The 19,605-nt window shown below is 40.6% G+C and overlaps 1 long non-coding RNA gene across 1 annotated transcript; it reads left to right on the plus strand.

The window, feature by feature from the left end:
• The first annotated feature begins 5,116 nt into the window (after window positions 1–5,116).
• LOC135281957 (uncharacterized) lies at window positions 5,117–17,470 on the plus strand. The gene is made up of 2 exons (XR_010348351.1): window positions 5,117–15,195; window positions 15,485–17,470. It is a non-coding gene; the product is annotated as an uncharacterized LOC135281957 (long non-coding RNA).
• Window positions 17,471–19,605: the final 2,135 nt, after the last annotated feature.

The following is a 19,605-nucleotide window of genomic DNA, read 5'->3' on the forward strand; positions in this document are numbered from 1 at the left end:
GGTCAGTCACCACTGTACTCCCTCTCATTTCTTTTGAGATTTGTAGCCAAGCTGAGATCTACGGCCATCTGTTTTTAATCTCTATTCAGGATGATAGTCTGTGGATCAATGAACTCTAGCCACAGTCTATAGAGAAACTGCAAATCTTTTGGGGATAATTTCCAGAGGATAATAATATTCACAAGAGACTTATTTTGCCTTCCTTATCTCCAACTACAGTTTTTCATAAAAGAATGGTATCATAGCTGCCTGTTCCAACAATTGCTTCTATCATGATGCATTATTGCCAGTGAGCTAAACAATTGAAGTCATAAATCTTTGAGCTTTTAGCTCTGCTACCACTGCCCAAAGGAGATTTTGTGAGACACAAGTGAGCTAAAGAGAGTCAAGTGACTAAATGCAGAAGGGTGAAATGGGACAGAAAAGCGCTCCTAATATATTGTCTGGATTTTCTTGCAAGAAAACATAGCATGAAATAAAGTTCCTTCACAAGTCTGAAATTAAGCACAGTGTGCTTGCTTCAGTTAATGCCCACCAGACACCAACCACAGTGACAGAAATGAGTAACTCTACTAACTGCACATTACATTGAGAAACACATAAGAGCAGAAAATAACAACTACTAGTTCCTGTCCTGGTGCCCACTGACACGGCATCTGCTGAGGATGAAATGCACAAATGCATATGCTAAGAAGGGTTAATCTCACTGGCTCTCACACAGTTCAGTGCTGAGCACTCCCCTACACTCACACTTCTGTGCATGACCTGCAGCCATCCTGCCAAAGCCAGAAAACACATGGCTTTGTAAACTCCTGATAGGGTCTGCACTGCTACTTCTCCCTTCCTCATACTGAGGAAAAAGTGGAGAGAGCATCTGGGACTGATGGAGGTTCAGGCTCCCCAATCCCACACTGAATTAACTACTGGGCTGGTGGACAGCACAATACCCTTCTCAGAGCTGGCTGAAATCACCGACTCCAAAGGGTCATTACTACACAAGCAGGTCCATTCCCTGCAGAGGGGCATGAGGGCATGATAAATCAGCCTACCAAACTGCTCCAAAGAAAAAATAAATAAGCAGCACTCCTTAACCCTTAGCTCTCCCAAATGTGCTTTGTTATTTCTTTCAGACATCTGTCCAAAATGAAATTGGCATAAACTCAGGACAATTTTTCTGATCTGAGATTCAGGCCTCTTATCTGAATTGCATCACTGCACTTAAAAATCACATCCTTGCTGATGTGAATATCCATCTTTTCAAATTATTGTTCTGTATGTCACGTAAGTTGCAGCATTCTTATCTCTCTTGAGAAAAAAACTAAGCTATTTTTTTCAGCTTCTTGCAATATTTTTTAGGATGTTGAGATTCTACATTTTAAATATGAACAGCTGAATTCTCCCCTTAGATACATAAATGCAATTCCCACTGAAATCAATTAAAGCTGTCTTGAAATCTCACAGAGTACCCTTAACTTTATATCCATTTATATCTTGAAAGTAATTGGACATATATCATGAGAATTGTCTAATGGAAAGATGAATCACCCCCCAAGCTCACTATCTGGAAGGAGAGTTTAGATACTTGATACACAGCTTTTCACTTTCTTAAATTTTCAGAACCACAGCTTCTCTCTACACCTCCATTTGTATAAAATATTTCAATTTCATGGTGTTAATCCTCTTTTTTTGAGCTTTATCTTGATTTCCTGCCAAGAAAGGAAGAACTATGGGAAAAAAAATTAGTTCTTAACTGAGTCTACTCTCATATAAAATATTTCTACTCTACAATATTATGGGGAACATTTTAAAACAAAACAGACTTTATAAGAAAACTGCAAGGCTATGGTATTAGCCTGAGAAGTATTTACAAGGAAAATGACTACAGTGATGGAAATTCCAGTTGTTCCAGACTAGTCCTTACCCCATCCAAGTCAAGAGATTTTTTACCACTGATTTTTGTGCTGGACAGTTTCACTCTGCTCAAGGGTTGGGACTTCTCTCTTGCCAGTGGATTCTTCAGAGCATGTGAGAAAAAAAATGAAATGGAATTCTCTTGAAAATATTATATCAAGAGTCCATAGTAACACTGATAGCATGTTGCTTATTCTAGAACGACTTCTTAATTCCAAACCATATCTAGTTTCCATTAAAAAGAATTATAGCATTATACAAAGTATTCTATATTAATTGCAAAATATTTTTTCTGAAGCAATTTCTGAGATACTAGTTTCACTGTTGAAATACAATCATTTTCTTGGTTTTAACAGCTTTAATTGTGATTTAAATAAAGTTAGGCTAGGGTGGAAAATCCGCTTTTAAAGACATATCTGGCTGGAAGATAAAGGTACAGGTCAGAAGCTATCAGAAGCCTCTAGATAGCCTGTGTGAAGTATCATTCTTGGGAATGGGAGTGTGAGGATAGCTGGGAGGCAGCATCTGGAGCCAAGGACCAGGGGAAGCAGTTTTTCTGTCTTCCTTCTGTCTCTACCACAGAACTAGTTAGCTTTAGCTTTACATATGAAATTGTAGTACACATGAAATTCCTGATGATACTTTTAATAGAAGCCATAAACTTTTAATCAAGAGGTAGTCTGAAAGAAACAGTGTATTTTCATAGAGTGATAGTCTCTTGCTGGTGGCAGACAAGGCGTTTACAGAAATGAGATTTATCTTCAAAGCAGAAGATATCGATCATACGCTATTACAATCACAGCACTATTTCTTGTACCGTGTGATGGACGGTGAAGCAATGATCTTGACTGATGGATGTCAGTACACAAGAGAGACAGTGGTTTAATGCACTTTTTCAACAGCAGACCTCTGAGCAGTTCAAGTTATAACTGCCCCTTCTGGGGGCCAGAAAACTAGGACAATTTTGAAATGAGAAAATAATGGGTAATTCGTCCATAGAACAAGTTTTCCATTTGGAATACCATGATTAGTCTATTTTTCAATGGGCTTATAAGTACTCAATTACAGTAACTTTAAATTACTTCAAATTTTTTTCTGGAAACAAAACTATTTCACTAGTAAAGTATAATAGAGAATAAAGAATAGGTTTTTTTGCATTGAGCCTGAGAGTTTCACCCAAGATCCATGAAGTGTTTCTATGAACAGAGTACTCCTGCTGCAATCACCTGCTTGTGTATTTTTGGGTGTTGACTTCATTTGCCCACATATTAACTACTGGGACTTCTGGTTCCCCTCTCCTGAGGTTATATGAATCTCAATTATCTCTTAAGATCAGTGATTAATTTTTTGTGTATCTTAAGAGGTGGAAGATCTCCTTTCTAATCTCTTCTTGGGGTATAGCCCGGCCTAATCCTATTTGGTCATCCATTTGCTCTTTAAAAACATCCACAGTTCATTCATCCTTTCTCAACTTTCTAAAGAAAGTTTGTGAAAATACAATGTTTTTAAGAGCGGTTAGAAAGCCCAGGTTTCTTTTATGTTGGCCACTTTGTGCTGAAAGCTGTAGGTAGGATATCTTATTCTATAAAAATGGTAAGAACTCTAGTTATGACTTCCTTACCTCTTTTCACTTGTTTTCCATTTCATTTTATGTCTTGCTCCTGAGAACTTGTTACATCTCACAAATCATACCATCTGCTCTAAATATTGTGGTTTATTAGCTTTCCAAAGTTCTGGGCCTTTATGTCCTAATGATGATGCAATAATATTGGGTAAAAGTGATTAAGCATTTTTATCTTTATTTCTACTTCTTTAATTACTGGGGATTTAGAAGCTGTGGGAAAAAAATTCCTGTTAGATATTATGGTGAGTTGGGAGCCCTACAGAACACATGAACTGTGTTTTCACAAGTTTACTTGGTTGTCTTCAAGTGCTCTGCACTTTCAAAAAAAAAAAACAGACACAGAAATGAAGAAAGCATTTTTAAGTTTGGAAAAAAATATTTTGCAAAATAGGGTGTGTGACAGGTCTGGCTCTGTCTGCCAAATGTAGACTTGTGCTGTGGGTACCTAGTGAAACAGTGCTGCTAAAATCAGTGCTTATATTCCCTAAAGAAGTGATGAAAAAAGGATAAGGGGCTTTGAAGACCTCCAGGGGCAGTTCTTTTCTGGCAAGCTGAGGCATCTAAATGATTCCTGCTCTCGAGGGCCTGAAGGGGAATCTGGGGTTTTGATCACGGATCATACATGATGTAAAACAGACAATGCAGTCTGTGTTCCCAACTCTGGTGACCCCCTTGCCCGAATACTGCATCCCTCTTGCTCCTGCTGGAAGGAGGGCAGGGCAAGGGCAGGGACTTTTGCCTGTCACTGGGCATCTTCTTGGCTCACATCTTGCTCTCTGGTTCTACTCTGGAATCAACCCCAGCTGGCATGGCCTTCTGTTGTTGGTAGCTTTGCTTCCGTGGGGTATAGGGATGGATCGAAGTTTGGGCATGAAATGAGGAGCTGAGATACAGAAGAGAATGAAAATGGAACTTGACTTCTATTTTTACACCTGTCTTGCCGCCTTGCTCGGTAGGATTGGCCATGTCGGTGTTTCGGGGCCCCGTCGAGCGGCTGGAGCGAGCTCTCCCATTGCCGGGCTGTCCCTCAGCAGCGGCACGGGCGCTGCTCCTGCCCGGGGGCTCGGGCAGGTGCCCAGCCCCAGAATGCCGCGGTCACCAGCCGGGTCAGGCTCCTCCTGCGGGCACGGCTGCGTGCGAGGGTCCCGGCACGGCCCTCTGGGCTCCCCGGCCTCGCCGTGGCGGTGCCGGCCCGGCCGCGGCCCGGGCGGGCCCCGAGCGGGACACGGGCCCTGAGCGGGACACGGGCCCTGAGCGGGACACGGGCCCTGGAGCGGGACACGGGCCCTGGAGCGGGACACGGACCCCGAGCGGGACACGGATCCTGGAGCGGGACACGGATCCTGGAGCGGGACACGGATCCTGGAGCGGGACACGGGCCCTGGAGCGGGACACGGATCCTGGAGCGGGACACGGACCCCGAGCGGGACACGGACCCCGAGCGGGACACGGGCCTTTCCCGGCGCCGCGCTGAGGGCCCGTTTCGCCCTTCGTTTGAAAATAAAAACCGTCATCAAAACCATTCGCCTGAGTCACCTATTAAACCCCTTAATTCCCAAATCCATGCCATGGGTTGTTTAGAAAGGACAATTTAAAAGCCACGGAACGCTCTCTGTTTTTTTTTTATTGCGAGCTTTGTCCGCCGGGAATGCTGCCTGCCATCCACTGCGCTAAAAAAAAACCTTGATACACAAATTGCAGTGGTGTTTTATGGGTGCCTGCTTGGCTTCCCCTCCTCTGCCCCAGACTGTCAGAAAATATTTTCTTGAATATAATTTTTTTAAATTTTTTTTTTATAATTTTATATTTTATTTTTGTTCATTTAATTTTATTTTATTTTGCTCTGACTGTAGATTTAGGGCTGGATTGAAAATAATCAGAAAGAGAATGGCAACAAGACAATCACCTAGTGTGAGATCAGCCCTGACTTGCTGTGAGCTTAACCACCCTTCTCCTGGGCAAAGTAAAGACCAGCAGGGATTGGGAATGAGCCAGCTCCATCACAGCTCTGTTATTATGCCAGCAACCCTAGAACATAACCCTCCTCAGCACTGAGGCCAAGGGTTCAGTCTCACCTTGCCTGTCAAAGCCAAAGAGTATAAGACTTGCAATTAAAGTGGACGCAATTCTGCTTTAATATCTATTAATTCTGCAGTAATAAAGCTAAATGTAGAGTGATGAAAACAAGAGTCACAGCAGGATTAACAAATTAATTTTTTGTTCTCATGTTGTCCTCCTGGATGCTCAAAAACAAGCTAATACCATGCTAATGTTCCTTTTAATAGACACTGCTTGAAACTTGCCTGTTCACACCCTGCAGTATCTGAACAAGAACCTGGCCCAGATCGTATGTTCTGCGTCTCCGTCTGTGCTGGTGGGTCAAACTGCTCTGTGAAAAGAGCTCTCCAATAGCTCCTGTATTCAGCTAAACTAGTGAGAATCTGAAGTGCCAGGGATTTGGATTGAATTCAGCTTTCCTTTTGATTCAAAAAATCCAGACAAACTCAGCTGAAAACCTTCCTGTCTTTCCCATGTTGAAAAGGAGGGTGAGCTGGAGTAGTAGATGGGAAGACCTTTGCTCTCTCTGCTGGAGCAGAGCAGGGCATGGTGCTAAAGCAGGAGCAGAAGATGCCTCTCATGCCTGCAGTGAAACTTAGCAGACAGAAGTTGCCCCAAAAGAGGGGATCTAGTCCCCAACAGAGGTCCCTGAGTGTGCTGTGTGTGAGCCTTTGTGAAAGTACTTTCTCTCTTGTTCTTCACCCCAGACAATTCAAATGCTCCTGGGATAGCATTATTGGAGTTGTGTTTCCTTGCATTTTCCACAACTGCCTGTTTTTCTACTTGTCTCCCCTTTTCCGTTTCCTGTTGGCACTGCATCCTCAACTCCTAACCTCTTACACACATGCACTGGATTTTTTTCACTTGCTGGAGGAGGTGCTGCACAATGAGATCCATGTAGTGAGAGTTCAGTTGCTACATGTTGGAGCACGGCATATGCTAGCCAGTTTTCTCACCCACACCCCTCTCCGTGGGATTTCTCAGCACATTTGCTTCCCAGCTCCTGCACTCAACATGTGCTGCAATGTGTAGTGGAATATCTGGGTCTGAGGCCCTGCAGTGTATAGGAGGACTCTTCCTGACTTGTATTAATATTGCTGCCAGTGAAATCTGTGGCATTTTGATTGCTTTGGAGCTCCAGTGCTGCTGAAACGTCTTGCTTTCTGCTTACCCATATGACTCTCCTTTCAGCTTTTTGTCTTCACATGAAAGAGAGGGCAAAAAAATCTTTTGATGTTTTTTGAGAATATTGCAAGATATTCTCATGAAAACACCATTTCATTTGCTCAGGCTCTTGTTCATACAGACTTTCATGACTTCCAGGATTGACTATTTTAATTTGTTCCTGGTGGTGTTCCAGATTGTTTGCTAAACTGGCTGCAGATGGTTTTGAATGTTGCTGCTGCCAGAATTGTTACTAGGACTTGATCTGCAGATCATATTTCTCTAGTCTCACGTTCCCTCTACCCTGGTGCCTGTTAAGCAGCATATGGCTTTAAAATTCTTTGCTGACTTTTAAAGCTTGCACTGGCCCTGATTCTTTTTACCTTCCTGGCCTTATAACGCTTTAGACTTTGGCTTGGGCTCATGGCTTATCTGATGTAATGGCCACTGACAGTTCAGAGCCAGCATCCAAAAACCAGGGTCGAGTATTGCTTTGGGTTTGCTCCTTGTCATACTTTTCTTTCAGTGAAATGAAGGAAATGAGTAGATTTTCTGGTTCTGTTGCCTAATATTCTAATGATTATTCCAAGCTTTACACTAAGCTTTTCTACATGGATTTACACACAGATGCAGACACACACAAAGTCAACATATAACCAGTATGCTCCTCCTTTAAAATTTAAAAGTGCAAATGAAAAAAGCTTGATTCCCAGCTGCTGTACAAGAGAACTGGTCTAATTAATTCCGGAGAGCCACTTCCTGATGGCACTAGGTGAAGAGGGATAGGTCCTTGTATATGCATGGCATGGAAAAATTTGGGATCATCTTCTCTTATTTACCTGCCCTTCAAATACTTTGATTACTGAAAGCTAAGGAGTGTCACTCTTAGCTATCTATCTACTTTGTGTTGCCTCAGCTGAAAAGGAAGTATGCAAGAACACTGCCTTGCATGGGTATATTTCATCACACAATGTTTGGTTCTCCTCCTAACTAGTGAGACCCTGCTGCTGGATTTGATCCCCGCCAGATGCAGAACAAAGGACTATTAGAAGGGTACTGGGTTCTTTTCATCTGTCACTGAATGTGCTCATAGAATTTTTATTAATGGTGGTACAGCCCAAATGCACAATGGGTGAAATTTTGTATTTACTGAAATCTATGGGAATTTTCTTGGTGGCTTTATTAGAGCCCAGGCTTTAAGGAACAAGGTGTGGAAGCAGAGCTGGCTTGTATTGCAAAGTCAGCAAGTGCATGTAAAGAGTTCTTATTGTCAGTAACTTAAGTGAGGATTGCAGTGGGGGTCACTGAGATGCAATCAGCGGTTGTGCCGTAGATTTAAATCCCCTTGAGGAAGCCACTCTGCAAGCCCTAACACTTATTTATTCTTCAAGGGCTAGTTCAGGGAGAGTTCCTGTCCTCATGCTATCTTGGAGCCCATCTGGACACTGAGATGTTTGTCTCCATGTGGAAAGAATTCACAGTGCTCCCTTCTGCTCCCACCTCAATCTGCAAGACCACACCAGGACCACCCCAGTGTATCCCAATCCTTTACCTTCATTGGCTGCAGTGCAGTTATTTCTGAGAAGATATGTACAAGTTTCTTTGTCCTGACTAGTTCATAGATTTAATTTTCTTCTTAGTTTGTCTCTTGGTGAGGTCCAATGTATTTTGTACTTACTCTTTTTCATTCTTTCAACAAAGCAGAAAGTAGAACACAGGTTCTACTTTCCCTATGGAAAACCATTCCAGACTCTTTTGCTTCTTTCACTTCTTTCAGGATTGATCATAGCTGCAGATTACAAAAAATTTCTAGAAATGAACATTTAAAAAGGGGGGGAGGGAAGGGGGAATTTGACTAGGGAAAAAAGTGGGGAAAAGAGGGGAAAAAAGGGAAAAAATAGGAGAATTTGAAAACTTATGTCCATCCCCATTTAATCAGTGTGTTTTGCTTTTGTGTTGTTCTGTCAAAAAAAAAAAAAAAGGGGGGGTGAGGAAAGGGAAGAAAGTATGGACATATCAGCACTTCTTCATAAAAATCCTTTTCTCAAGAGGGTTGTGTATTTAAAGAAAAAGTCAAAGTTCAGATTACTTTTTGGATCATAGAATATATTGAATTTATTCCTGTGTGGTAAATTCATCAAGGGAGAACTGTAGTACACTATAAAAAGTTAAGAGTGTCCTAGTAAGGTTAGAAAGTATTGGAAAACAGCTGTAGCTATAAGGTGGGGAACACAAGAAAAAGGACATGGAAACTCATTAAAGTTCATGACAATTTGCTGCCATGATATTGAGGCCAGATGACTTATGAAGTCCACAGGTATACAATCAGGTCAGTGATAAGTAGAAATCAGGAGTTACTTTTCTCCTGCGTGTGCATCTGAAGCCTAGTGTAGGAGCATGACACATGGGACTGCAGTCAGCTTTTTAAGCAAGATGTTGAGCAATTAAAAAGAATTAGTTCTGGAGAATAAGGAAAAAGAGTAAACAAAATTGTCTGAGAGCTAGAGAAGTTACTTTCCCTTCACAGACTGGAAGCACAGTGTGTTTATTCAAGAGAAAAGGTGGATGTTGTAGTAATCTCTAATCAAACAGGTATGGCCACAGCAAGAGTTATGGCTGGAGCTCTGCCATATGAAGGTGAAGTCAGAAGAAAACATGAAACAGGCCCTAAGCAGCAGTGGCAAGAAACTACTGCAACACAATACCAACCCCCCCCCACCCAGTGATACTGCCTAAGAAAATCTAAATGCTTTTTTGTGAGACTTGTGTTCACACAAGTTTTACTTTAGTCACACATGTTACTGAGTTCACTCACTGCGTGGACACTGGATAAAATGCTGTGCTCTGAGATGTTCAGGAGAACAGACTGAGAGAGATGTTGGATCATCCTTGCCTTAAACTTTAGCAAACTCTGAGGTGACTATCTGTGCCAGACTAGGTTTCTGTTGCATCTTGCTTCACACAGAAAGGTAGAACAACAACCCCAAGACATTACTTGTATTTGTATTTTAAGGGGGAAAACAATGGATATCAATATTTTTACAGAACTAGTTAAAAGGCATTTCAGCAGATGCTTTCAATTCCTTTGACTGAAGTTAAATTTCTTAACAACTCCAAATAAAATTGTTTCATTTTGATTTATTTACCTGAACATTCTGAGTTCAGGACTCAGGGGGACTTCGATTCCTCACAGGAATTGTAGTTCAAATGCAGCATCCCCATTTTTCCTCAGTGGTTTGGGGTTCCCTGTTCAATTTGACCTGGTCTGGTGTTTCAGCTTCAGGAACGTCTGTGGTGTAACTCAGACAAGGAAGCAAGGAAGTTTTTGCAGAAAAGAACTGGAGCATGTATTATCTGAACTAAACTGCCATGAGATATTTCTTTGACTTTTGTGACCATGAGGTAAGTTCTAACTGATCTGGTCTGAAGTGTTTTAACTGGCCAAGTGTTTTTCTTGGAGTCAGTGTTGCCCAGTGAAGATTCAGAAACTTCAAGGAATATTATTGTTTCCTTGCAGTAAAGTTCAGTTTTGCAGAAAATGCATCTTATATGAGAAAGCATTTGTGGAAATTTCCTGACTAGTTTTATTTAAGAACTAGAGAATCACCTCTTAATTGAAAGGGGGATAGTGCCAAATATTAACACCCCCAGGGACAGCAAAACTGATTAAATATGTGTCTAATGTTCTGTTTTTAATCCAAAGGAAACTGCTTCGATGGCATACATGTTATTTTAAGTTTTTTTCATTTTCCTGAAAAAGTGTCTAAGTGAAACAGCATGTTCTTTATGCTGGGGTCCCATTCCCTCGGGTTACTCTCATCGTGCTCACAGCACATAAGTACTGCTCTTTCCTCTGAGCCAGCAGCGTGAGGGCTAAAAACAACAGTGAAGGAAACACTGCAGTGGTCCTTGTGTGTGCCTGACTGACTGCTGGGTCGTGAGCTGCAGGGATTGGAGACCTGAGCTTTCTTAAAATTGTTCTACATTGATGTGTCCCTTCCTGAAGTTACAGCTCCTATGAACAGCCCCACTTGATGATTAAAATGGGTGGTGGAACACTAAAAATGGCAGAGTTTTCATCTCTTTTCAAAATCACAGATTCACGGATTGCCTGAAATTGGCAGGACCTCTGGAGATCATCTGGTTCACTTCACCCCGCTCAAGCAGGGCCACCCAGAGCCAGTTGCCCCAGCCTGTGTCTAGATAGATTTTGAAAGTCTCAAAAGAGGGAGACTTCACAGCCTTTCTGGGCAACCTGTGTGAGTGCTTGGTCATCCTGACAGTAAAAAGAGTGTTGCCTGCCATTCAGAGGGAACCTCCTATGCTTCACTTTGTGCCTTTTCTTCTGATCCTGTCACTGGGCACTGCTAAAAAGATCCTATAGCCACTGATAAGGTTCCCCTTAGGTGTTCTCTTCTGGGTGAACAGTCCCAGATCTCTCAGCCTTTCCTCATAGGACAGATGTTCCAGATGCTTAAACATCTTCAAGGCCCTTTGTTGCACTCTCTCCAGTATGTCCATGTCTCTGTCATACTGAGGAGCCCAGAACTGGGCACAGCACTCCAGGTGTGGCTTCACCACTGCCAAGTAGAGAGCCTGGACCACCTCCCTCGACCTGTTGGTAATGGTTTGCCAAATGCAGCCCGGTCTACCATGTTTCATTTTAGTCAGGAGGGCACATCATTGCCTCATGTTCATCTTGGTGTCCACTGGGACCCCAGGTCCCTTTCACAGCACTCATTTCTAGCAGGGTTGCTCCCAGAATAGTGCATGGAGTTGTTCCTTCCCAGGTGCAGCACTTTGAACCTGTCATTGTGACCTTTGTGAGGACTTCCTTATAAAACTAGGTGTTACCTGATAATAATTTTTGCTATTCAGACACAAATTGCATTAAAATAGAGTGGATAATTTAAATGAAATCATTCTAATCTTTTATCAACAGTTAGTTATGTATTCACCAGCAGCACTGTCAGAGTCATTAAAGTAGCCTATCTCCTGCCATACCAGATCCACCTTCTCCAGAAAATATCTGTGTTGTTGATCTATATGCTTTAGCAATTATGAAAATTTAATGAGGTGGAGTTATTGAGGCCTTTAACTCTGAAATAACATTGCCAAAGCTTCCAAATCTCTGCTGCCAAGAGAAGGAAAACATCTTGATTTTTATCCCTTGACTTACTACCATTGCTGCACATGCTGAGAGCACAATGTACCATCTCTGAGAAAGAAACACATCTCTGAAGTACAGACCTTTAACTTACAGACAGTGATCAGATGGTCTATTGCAATACAGCCAGGTGACTTAAGGAGATATGGATCACAGTCAAGGTTGCCTTGGTAGCTCTAGCTTTTCAATGATTTTAAGTCTGTAGGATGAGTTCTAGCAATGTTACTGTAATATCATCTGTTTTAGTGCTTATTAAGCTGCATCAAACTGCATGATTTTTCTTGAGAAACATTGCATATTTATAGGTCTGTGCATATACAGTTTTTTAAAATTAAATTTGTAACATGAGCTGCTGATATAAATCTAGGTGCAGTGCCACACACTTTATGGTACTTACTTCCTGGAAAGGCTGATGAATAATTGTGATTCTGGCAAATATATTTGCTTAGGTGACTCTAAGGCTGAAAAATGTCTTTATAATCTGGTGTTAAATACCATTTAAGAATAAGAAGTCTCATGCAAAAGTCATGTGCAAATGTAAGCAAAGGTTAAATCAAGTCTGCACATCTTCTACAGAACAGAAATCCAGAGCTGAGGTCACATTAAACCACAATCCAATTCTGTACAGAGCATCCTGAGAAAAAGCAGAAATTCTGGGAAAAACTCGTCCATCCATAACAAGCAGGTTCTTCTCATCAGTGAACACAAAACCAGAGGAAGAGAAAACACCAACAAAGCATTACTTTACTTTGACCACTAATTTGTGGATGGCTAACTGGAGATGTCTGTGTAACAGCAAGCAACAAATGCTTAGTGTTTATATCAAGTAATCCAGTGAAATGGTCAAAGACAAGCCAAATCATTTACAGGAGGCTTTCAGTGTGGCAAAGGGTTTCAGAGAGGCTTTGCCAGTATGCAGCTAAGCTCTGCTGGAGATGTTGCATTTAAGTGATTCTTCATGACTGATCCTGGGCTCTGGATGCAGGAGTAGAACCATGTCTTGCCTGTGTAAAAGTATTAAGTTTTTGGCTGCTGCTGTCTCTCAGATGGTTTGGAACATGGAGTTGGAAACCCATTTTGGGAACACCAAATAAAATCTCTAGAAAATAAATGCATTATATTTCCTTTCATATAGGCACCTTTAAAATATAATAGACAGCTATTAAATTTTGAAGTCACAATAAATCAAAAACCTTTTGAATATCAATGTTACAAAAAGATAAACCTAGGAGTTCAATGTGTACAGCTAGGAGTTCATCTCTGATCTGCAATGCCAAAGGAACGCCTAAGGGAGGAAGCAGAAGAATTGTGGTGATTGGCACTTGTTTCCAGATCTGCTCCTGGATTAGATTAGGACTGCTGTATTTGTGACAAGGGTTTCCTGGCCAGAAGTATGTGTGCATGAACCACCCAGGTGGCCTACATATGAACTGGAAGTGCATCCCAACCTCAGCATGTCTGATGTGCTCTGCATGTGCTGTGCAGCTGTGCACAGTCAGTCAGTCAGATGGATCCAGTACACGCTGCATTTACACTGTCATCTGCACAGCCCATAAACTACTGGGGGAATCAGACAAATGACACATGTACACAGTGTAGGATTTCTGGTTGCTTTTGGATTTCCTGCATCCTAAGATTCATTATGGAGGTAAAAAGGGGACATGCCTGGGACAACCCAGACACATGGTTCTTTCTTATGTATGATATACCCAAAAGGTATTTTTTTTAGAAGTTGGGAAATATCTGTTGTGCATTTATGGACTGGGACACACTATTGTATGAGCAAAACCAATGCTTTTTCACCCAATGAAAGAAAGCAAGTGTTTAATACATGACTCCTGGGCCAAGCTGAGAATGAAATCATATCAAAGCAAAAATGCACCACTCAAGCAATGCAACATAGCTCCCAGATGCATAAACCTTTGGAGTAAAATAAAACCACATGATCCCCATTCATAAAAGCAGCCTTTGGTGGCATTTGCTCTGCCTTTGGCTTGCAAACATTCAAGTGTGAAAGCTTTTGTTCATGAGGATATCTGCAGGGATGTGAATACTCCTACACATGCACTGCTGATATTAAAAAGTATATAGGTATACAAACCCCTGTGTAAATAGGCATCTCCTATAGTGATTCTCTTGAAAGCTTCATTTAAGGAGTCAGGAAGCAGGTACTGTATGTTTTGGATGAGCAAAGGCAGACTTGGAAGAACAGAGCAGATAAGCAGTTCATGTAAACTGCTATTATACAGAAGTATTTGAAGAAATGCATGAAAATCAACTCTGTACTTTGGTAAAGCAGTGTCTGGGAAAGGGAATATAAAGGAGATGATGCATTGCTCGTAGTGATAGGTGTGCACAGTTTTCAGCTGTTTGTAAGGTAACATTTTGTTGTTCACAAGGAGAGAGGCTTGAAAGATTTACAGAAAGGAAATTCACAATAAAAATGCAGCGAGTATTTTTTGCCAATGGCAGAACCTCTTGCAGCATGTTTCTTTCCCTTGTCATTTCAATTCAAGACCTAAATGTTATTCACTGACACACAAACTAACAATGACATTTTAAAGCTTGCACAGTGCACATGCATCCAGCTCCCCTAGGAAAAGTCAGGCAAACACCTGATGCCTGCTGGGAATTTCGCTGTGGGTGCCAGACAGCTGCTGCCCATCAGTGTTTCCAGGTGTGCTTATTCGGTTGAGAGGTCGCTCCAGCTGCAGACACAATCATAGCAGGGACTCAGGCAGGCTGGAGAGACAGAGGACATGCTCAGATTTTGCTGCTTGGGCTGCCTTGGTTTTGCCCTGATTTAGAGCACCTGGCTTGTTTCAGAATGCAGATGTTTGCTCTGTTGCCCAAGAACCAGCACTTCATTCCCTTTATAATGAGCACTGTGACCTGGGGGAGTTATTAAATCTCTGGTTCAAAAGAGTCTAGTTTTTCTCTCCTTTTGTTTCTCAGCTGACAGTCTAAAGTTCACAAACAGATTAGTGGAAGGAATATATAGAAATTAAAAACTTAATTTTCAAACTCCTCTGAGTCAAATCTAATTGACAATTTGAATTATAGCCTGCGCTGTTCTTTGTTTCATTTTTCTTTGGGGAAATCCCTGCTTATAGTTTTGCTTTGTCCTTTACTATAATTTTACAAGCCTATATTTAAAAATTATTCTGAAGCAACTTCTAGAGGCTGAAGCAATTTTAGGACTACTGCAGTGCTGGTGTGAGACCATGCAATATTCAAAATTGAAAAGATTATACCTTACTCAGGAGACTAGGTACCTTTTTTAAGACCACCAATTTAATTAAAAAACACAGGCTCTATATTAGCAGCAAGCTTACGGATCACCATATGCCAGTCAAACATAATGAAATACATGCAAATGTTTGATGGTGTATTCTTTTGTCTCTGAAATTAGCTATTTCAGTGAACAATTTCTCTGCTGTATGTGGGGATTTACTTTTTTTTTTCTTTATATTTAAAAAATAGTGCCTATCTGAGTGCATAGCTTTTGAATGATAAAAAAGGTAAGAAATAATCTTTTGTCAACAATGCTTTCTTTACAGCTTAAGGCTTGGAATTCTTGTCTTCCATCATGAATGTCTGCATCGTGCACAACATCGACATCACATTGAGGTGTCCTTTTCCTGTAAACACATTTCTGCCTTTGGAGGTTGTTTGCATTGAAGGGGAAAAAAGTCATGAAATTGAAGCCCTGGAGAAAATCACTTATGCTCAAGAAACACATTTCAGCCTTTCTGTCTGAACAGGTTTGTTTTCAATTCCAACTTCATTCTTCATCACTGTCACCCATCCGCTCGGCCATTTGTGTTTGAGGAGTCGGGACAGGAGAACGTTTGCTCTTTGTATTGCTGCCACAGTCAAGAGCTGAACCAGAACCTGCAGGGCTGTAATGTAACAGCTCCACTGACTGCTTCTGAGAATCTTAATAAAAGCAAACTAATTTTAAGTAAGGGACAACCTCACAACTGATAAATGTGCAAATAGAGCAAAATATATTGGGAAGAAAATCTGGAGTGTGAACCTGATGTGAAGACAACTGCAGAAACAATCTTTCTGATTAAACATCTGATAAGAAAATAGAGTCTTAAGACAAGTTCTTCAGGACGTCACCAGTATATGACACTAAATTTATGCCAAAGGGAAGGAGTTATTAAGTTCTTTTCTTCTACAGAAAATTGTTATGTTATTATTGCAAGGCCTTTGTAAAGTTTTTTCGTATAATTTTCAGTACATTATCTGAAAATAGTGTCTGTCTAAAGATACTATTTCTATCAGTACAGAATTATCAGAAGTTCCATAATGACCAAAATAATGTAGTTTAAAAGGATCTCATGAGGAAACTACTTTTTAAATTAATATATCAGATTTTTTTTTTCTTTTGTGAATATGACCGTGCTTTGCTTAGTTATTACATTTGCTGGTGCTCTCAGCTTACCCTGGAGACATGCCATCATATTCTGAATGAAGTCTATTCCTTCAAATACATTCTGGTAACAGTGATAATCAAAGTATTTCCAAAGACCAAAAGGTGCTTGTGAAAGAAAGGCTTAAATCCTAGACCTGATGAGACTTTGTTTTTCAAAAGTCACTTTTCATACCTATTTTTGTCTAAGTTATTTTCTCTAATTATAGAGAACTGTTATAATTTAAAATAACTTGTTATAATTTGTTGTAATTTAAAATAACTCTATTTTGATTAACATGAAGCTAGAATGTCACATTTATTAAATGTCTTCAATTACATCATCCCTGTAGTCCCACATATACAGAAAGATTATTTCCCAAGTAAAGCGCTATCCCCCTTTTTTTTTTGAATAGAATCTAAAATTTAGATTCTATTCTTGCTAAATCTCATAGAAGAGAAAATACATTCAAGAAAAGGTAGTGATAAAATACATGTTTTTACTATAGCTGAGCCACAGGATGTCACTGTTCCTCTTTCACAAGAAACAACCTTCAGCTGTGAAAGTAGACCAGATTCTTCTTAAAATTACAAAAATGCACAAAAATGACATAAAAAGCACAGAAATTAAGTCAGACATTTCTTTTTGTATGTGTGAGTCAATCTAGGCAATGTGTTGCCTATGTAGAATAACAATTTAATATTCAATTCAGTCTCATCATGTACCAAGATTGATATATTTTTGGTACATCCCTCCAGACAGAACTGACACATATCAGTATGTCCCATATTGCATAAAGAGTCAGGCAGAGCTGAATAGAGTTCAGGCGAAAGTTAATGTAAGACATTAAAACTTCTTGTAGCCTTCCCTAGTTAGCACTGAATTTCTAAAATTTAGCACCCTTTGCAACCACAAAGCTGGATCTTGACAAACACATGCTGCTTCTAGAGGTTTAATATGATCCCTTCATAAGATCCTTGGTTGCCTTCATATCTAGAGTTCCCCATCCTAGATGTCCCAGGAGGAAGTGGAAATTAGCTCAGAGAGGCTTTAAGATGACAGTGTGCTTCAGGCAGTGTTTTTTGTCTGAGGGCATTGCAGAATAAAGTCCTTTTCACTTGGCCATTCTGACGCCTTTCTTCACACACTTCCATGTGTCTGTCTAAAGATACTATTTCTATCAGTAGGGGATCATCAGAAGTCCCATAATGACCAAAATTATGTCATGTAAAAGAGTCTCATGAGTAAATTACCTTTTAAAACAATATATCTGGTCTATTTTATCCAAGTCTTTTCTCATTGCAGTACATGGGGCAACTCCCTCACTCACTTCAAATCTCCTCTGAAAATACCTTGTTCAAAACTCCAGTAATATTGATCTGCCAATTCACACAAGTCCAAATCCAGTTTTTTTAATTGCCATTGGCTATTAATTCCACTTTCAGACTTCTTGCATTTTCTTAGGGAGTTATCTTGTTCTTTCTGAATTATTTCCCTATCCTGAGCACACTGCACACAATACATGATGAAGGAATTGGACTAGTGGCAGAGGCTTTAAAAAATATTGTGTGTGGAAGATGACTGCTCTCTGTTTTTTGTGGAATGGCTTGTGTGAAATGGAGGCATTCTGCCATATTTTACTCACCTTTCTGGTTTCTATACTTTTCTTCTCACAGCTTTGGTAAAATGGACTCATCTATTTTCATTCCTTTTGTGGGATGGCATGTAAAATATATGGAAAATGTGTAGGAAGACTTTTCACAATCATCAGTTTCATCCCTGCAGCCCACTGAGATCTCGAACTGAATCACACCCCATCTTCTACATGTCTGAAATAATTTCCATACTGTTCTTTAAAATGGCAGCCAGGAGTCAGTGAGAGGCGGGTGCGGAGACATGAAACAGAAGAGAGTGCAGTACCTGCAGAAATCTTTTTTCTGAAATCAATGTCTACATCATCTGGCATCTCTGTCTGAAATCTAGATTTTCCTATCACTGAGGAACTCCTAAAAATATTTATGCTTTTAGTGTTCTTTATAAACAATGAGAGTACTTTGCATGAATCTGTCTGTGTAGATACTCTTCCAAAAAAATAGAGGAGGTAGCAGTTTGGGGTGAGGGATTGTGTGGTGGTTAGCAAGACATATGGTGTGCAGCATAAGGACCTTACTGGATACAACTCAAGGCAGTAGCAAAATTCCCACCCACACCAGCAGATCCAAACCTGGCCCATAAACACTTTCTTGATTTGAAAAACCATAGTATAAATGACTTTCTGTTTTATAAACGGACTCTTTAATTTCCCCTAAATAAGGCTTATCATGAATGCCACTGAGCTCTCCTATGCCAATGGCATCTCATTGCCATAGGAGCTAATGCACCTGAAATGTGGGGAAAATGTATGACGTTTAAGAAGGGTTTGTAGGAACTAAGCTTAATAGGTGGTGACAAGCATTTCCCAGAAATATTTAAATATTTGGGGGAATATTTAGCTGAATAGCACAAAGGTAACCATAGGCTGAATAGCAGGGTTACAGTATTTAATCTGTTGATGCAAGTTGGCTGGATGACACATTTGTTCCTTGAGCTTCCTGTTTCCACAAACAGGAGGAGGAAAATTGCCTGCAAACACTCAATCTGTGCTCCCTTGGGTCAGCCCATGCTACTCTTGCAGAGTAACTGGGTGTCTGACACAAGTGTGGCAGATACATCTTCAGTAGCTTCAGGAGGGCTAAAATATAAGTAGCAGCACGGAAGACATGGAAGCACAGGCTACCAGCTAAACCCTCCTCTTGTGTGACAAAGTTCAGCTCAGGGTCTCCACTGCAGTGTTCCTGGGGCTGCAGAAATGTGGCATCTTTGCTGCAGTCGTACCCTGTGGCACAGTAATAAGTTGTTCTGTGACAGCACTTTCATTGGAGCTTTTCTCCATATACACTGCTGGCAGAATATGCAAACAAACACACAAACAGTCCGAATTCACAACAGACACAGTTATGGCATCAATATTTTTTGCCTTTTCCAGACCCCAGACCATTTGTCAAATTCTACTTTGCTTTGAATGAAAGCAGAATTTTCTCCAGAAGGAAAGATAAAGGAGATCCCATTAGGTTGAAGACGAAACACTGTAGGGAGTGTGAGGGGGTTATGAAACACTTCAGTGTCTTTTTTTCAGCTGTATTGATTTTTTTTTTTTAATTTCTATTTCATTTTAAATGAATAAAAATAATTTGTAGGCCTTAGGACCCTCAGGGGTACTG

Source organism: Passer domesticus, chromosome 1 (genome assembly GCF_036417665.1).
Source record: "Passer domesticus isolate bPasDom1 chromosome 1, bPasDom1.hap1, whole genome shotgun sequence".
NCBI classification, from domain to species: domain Eukaryota; kingdom Metazoa; phylum Chordata; class Aves; order Passeriformes; family Passeridae; genus Passer; species Passer domesticus.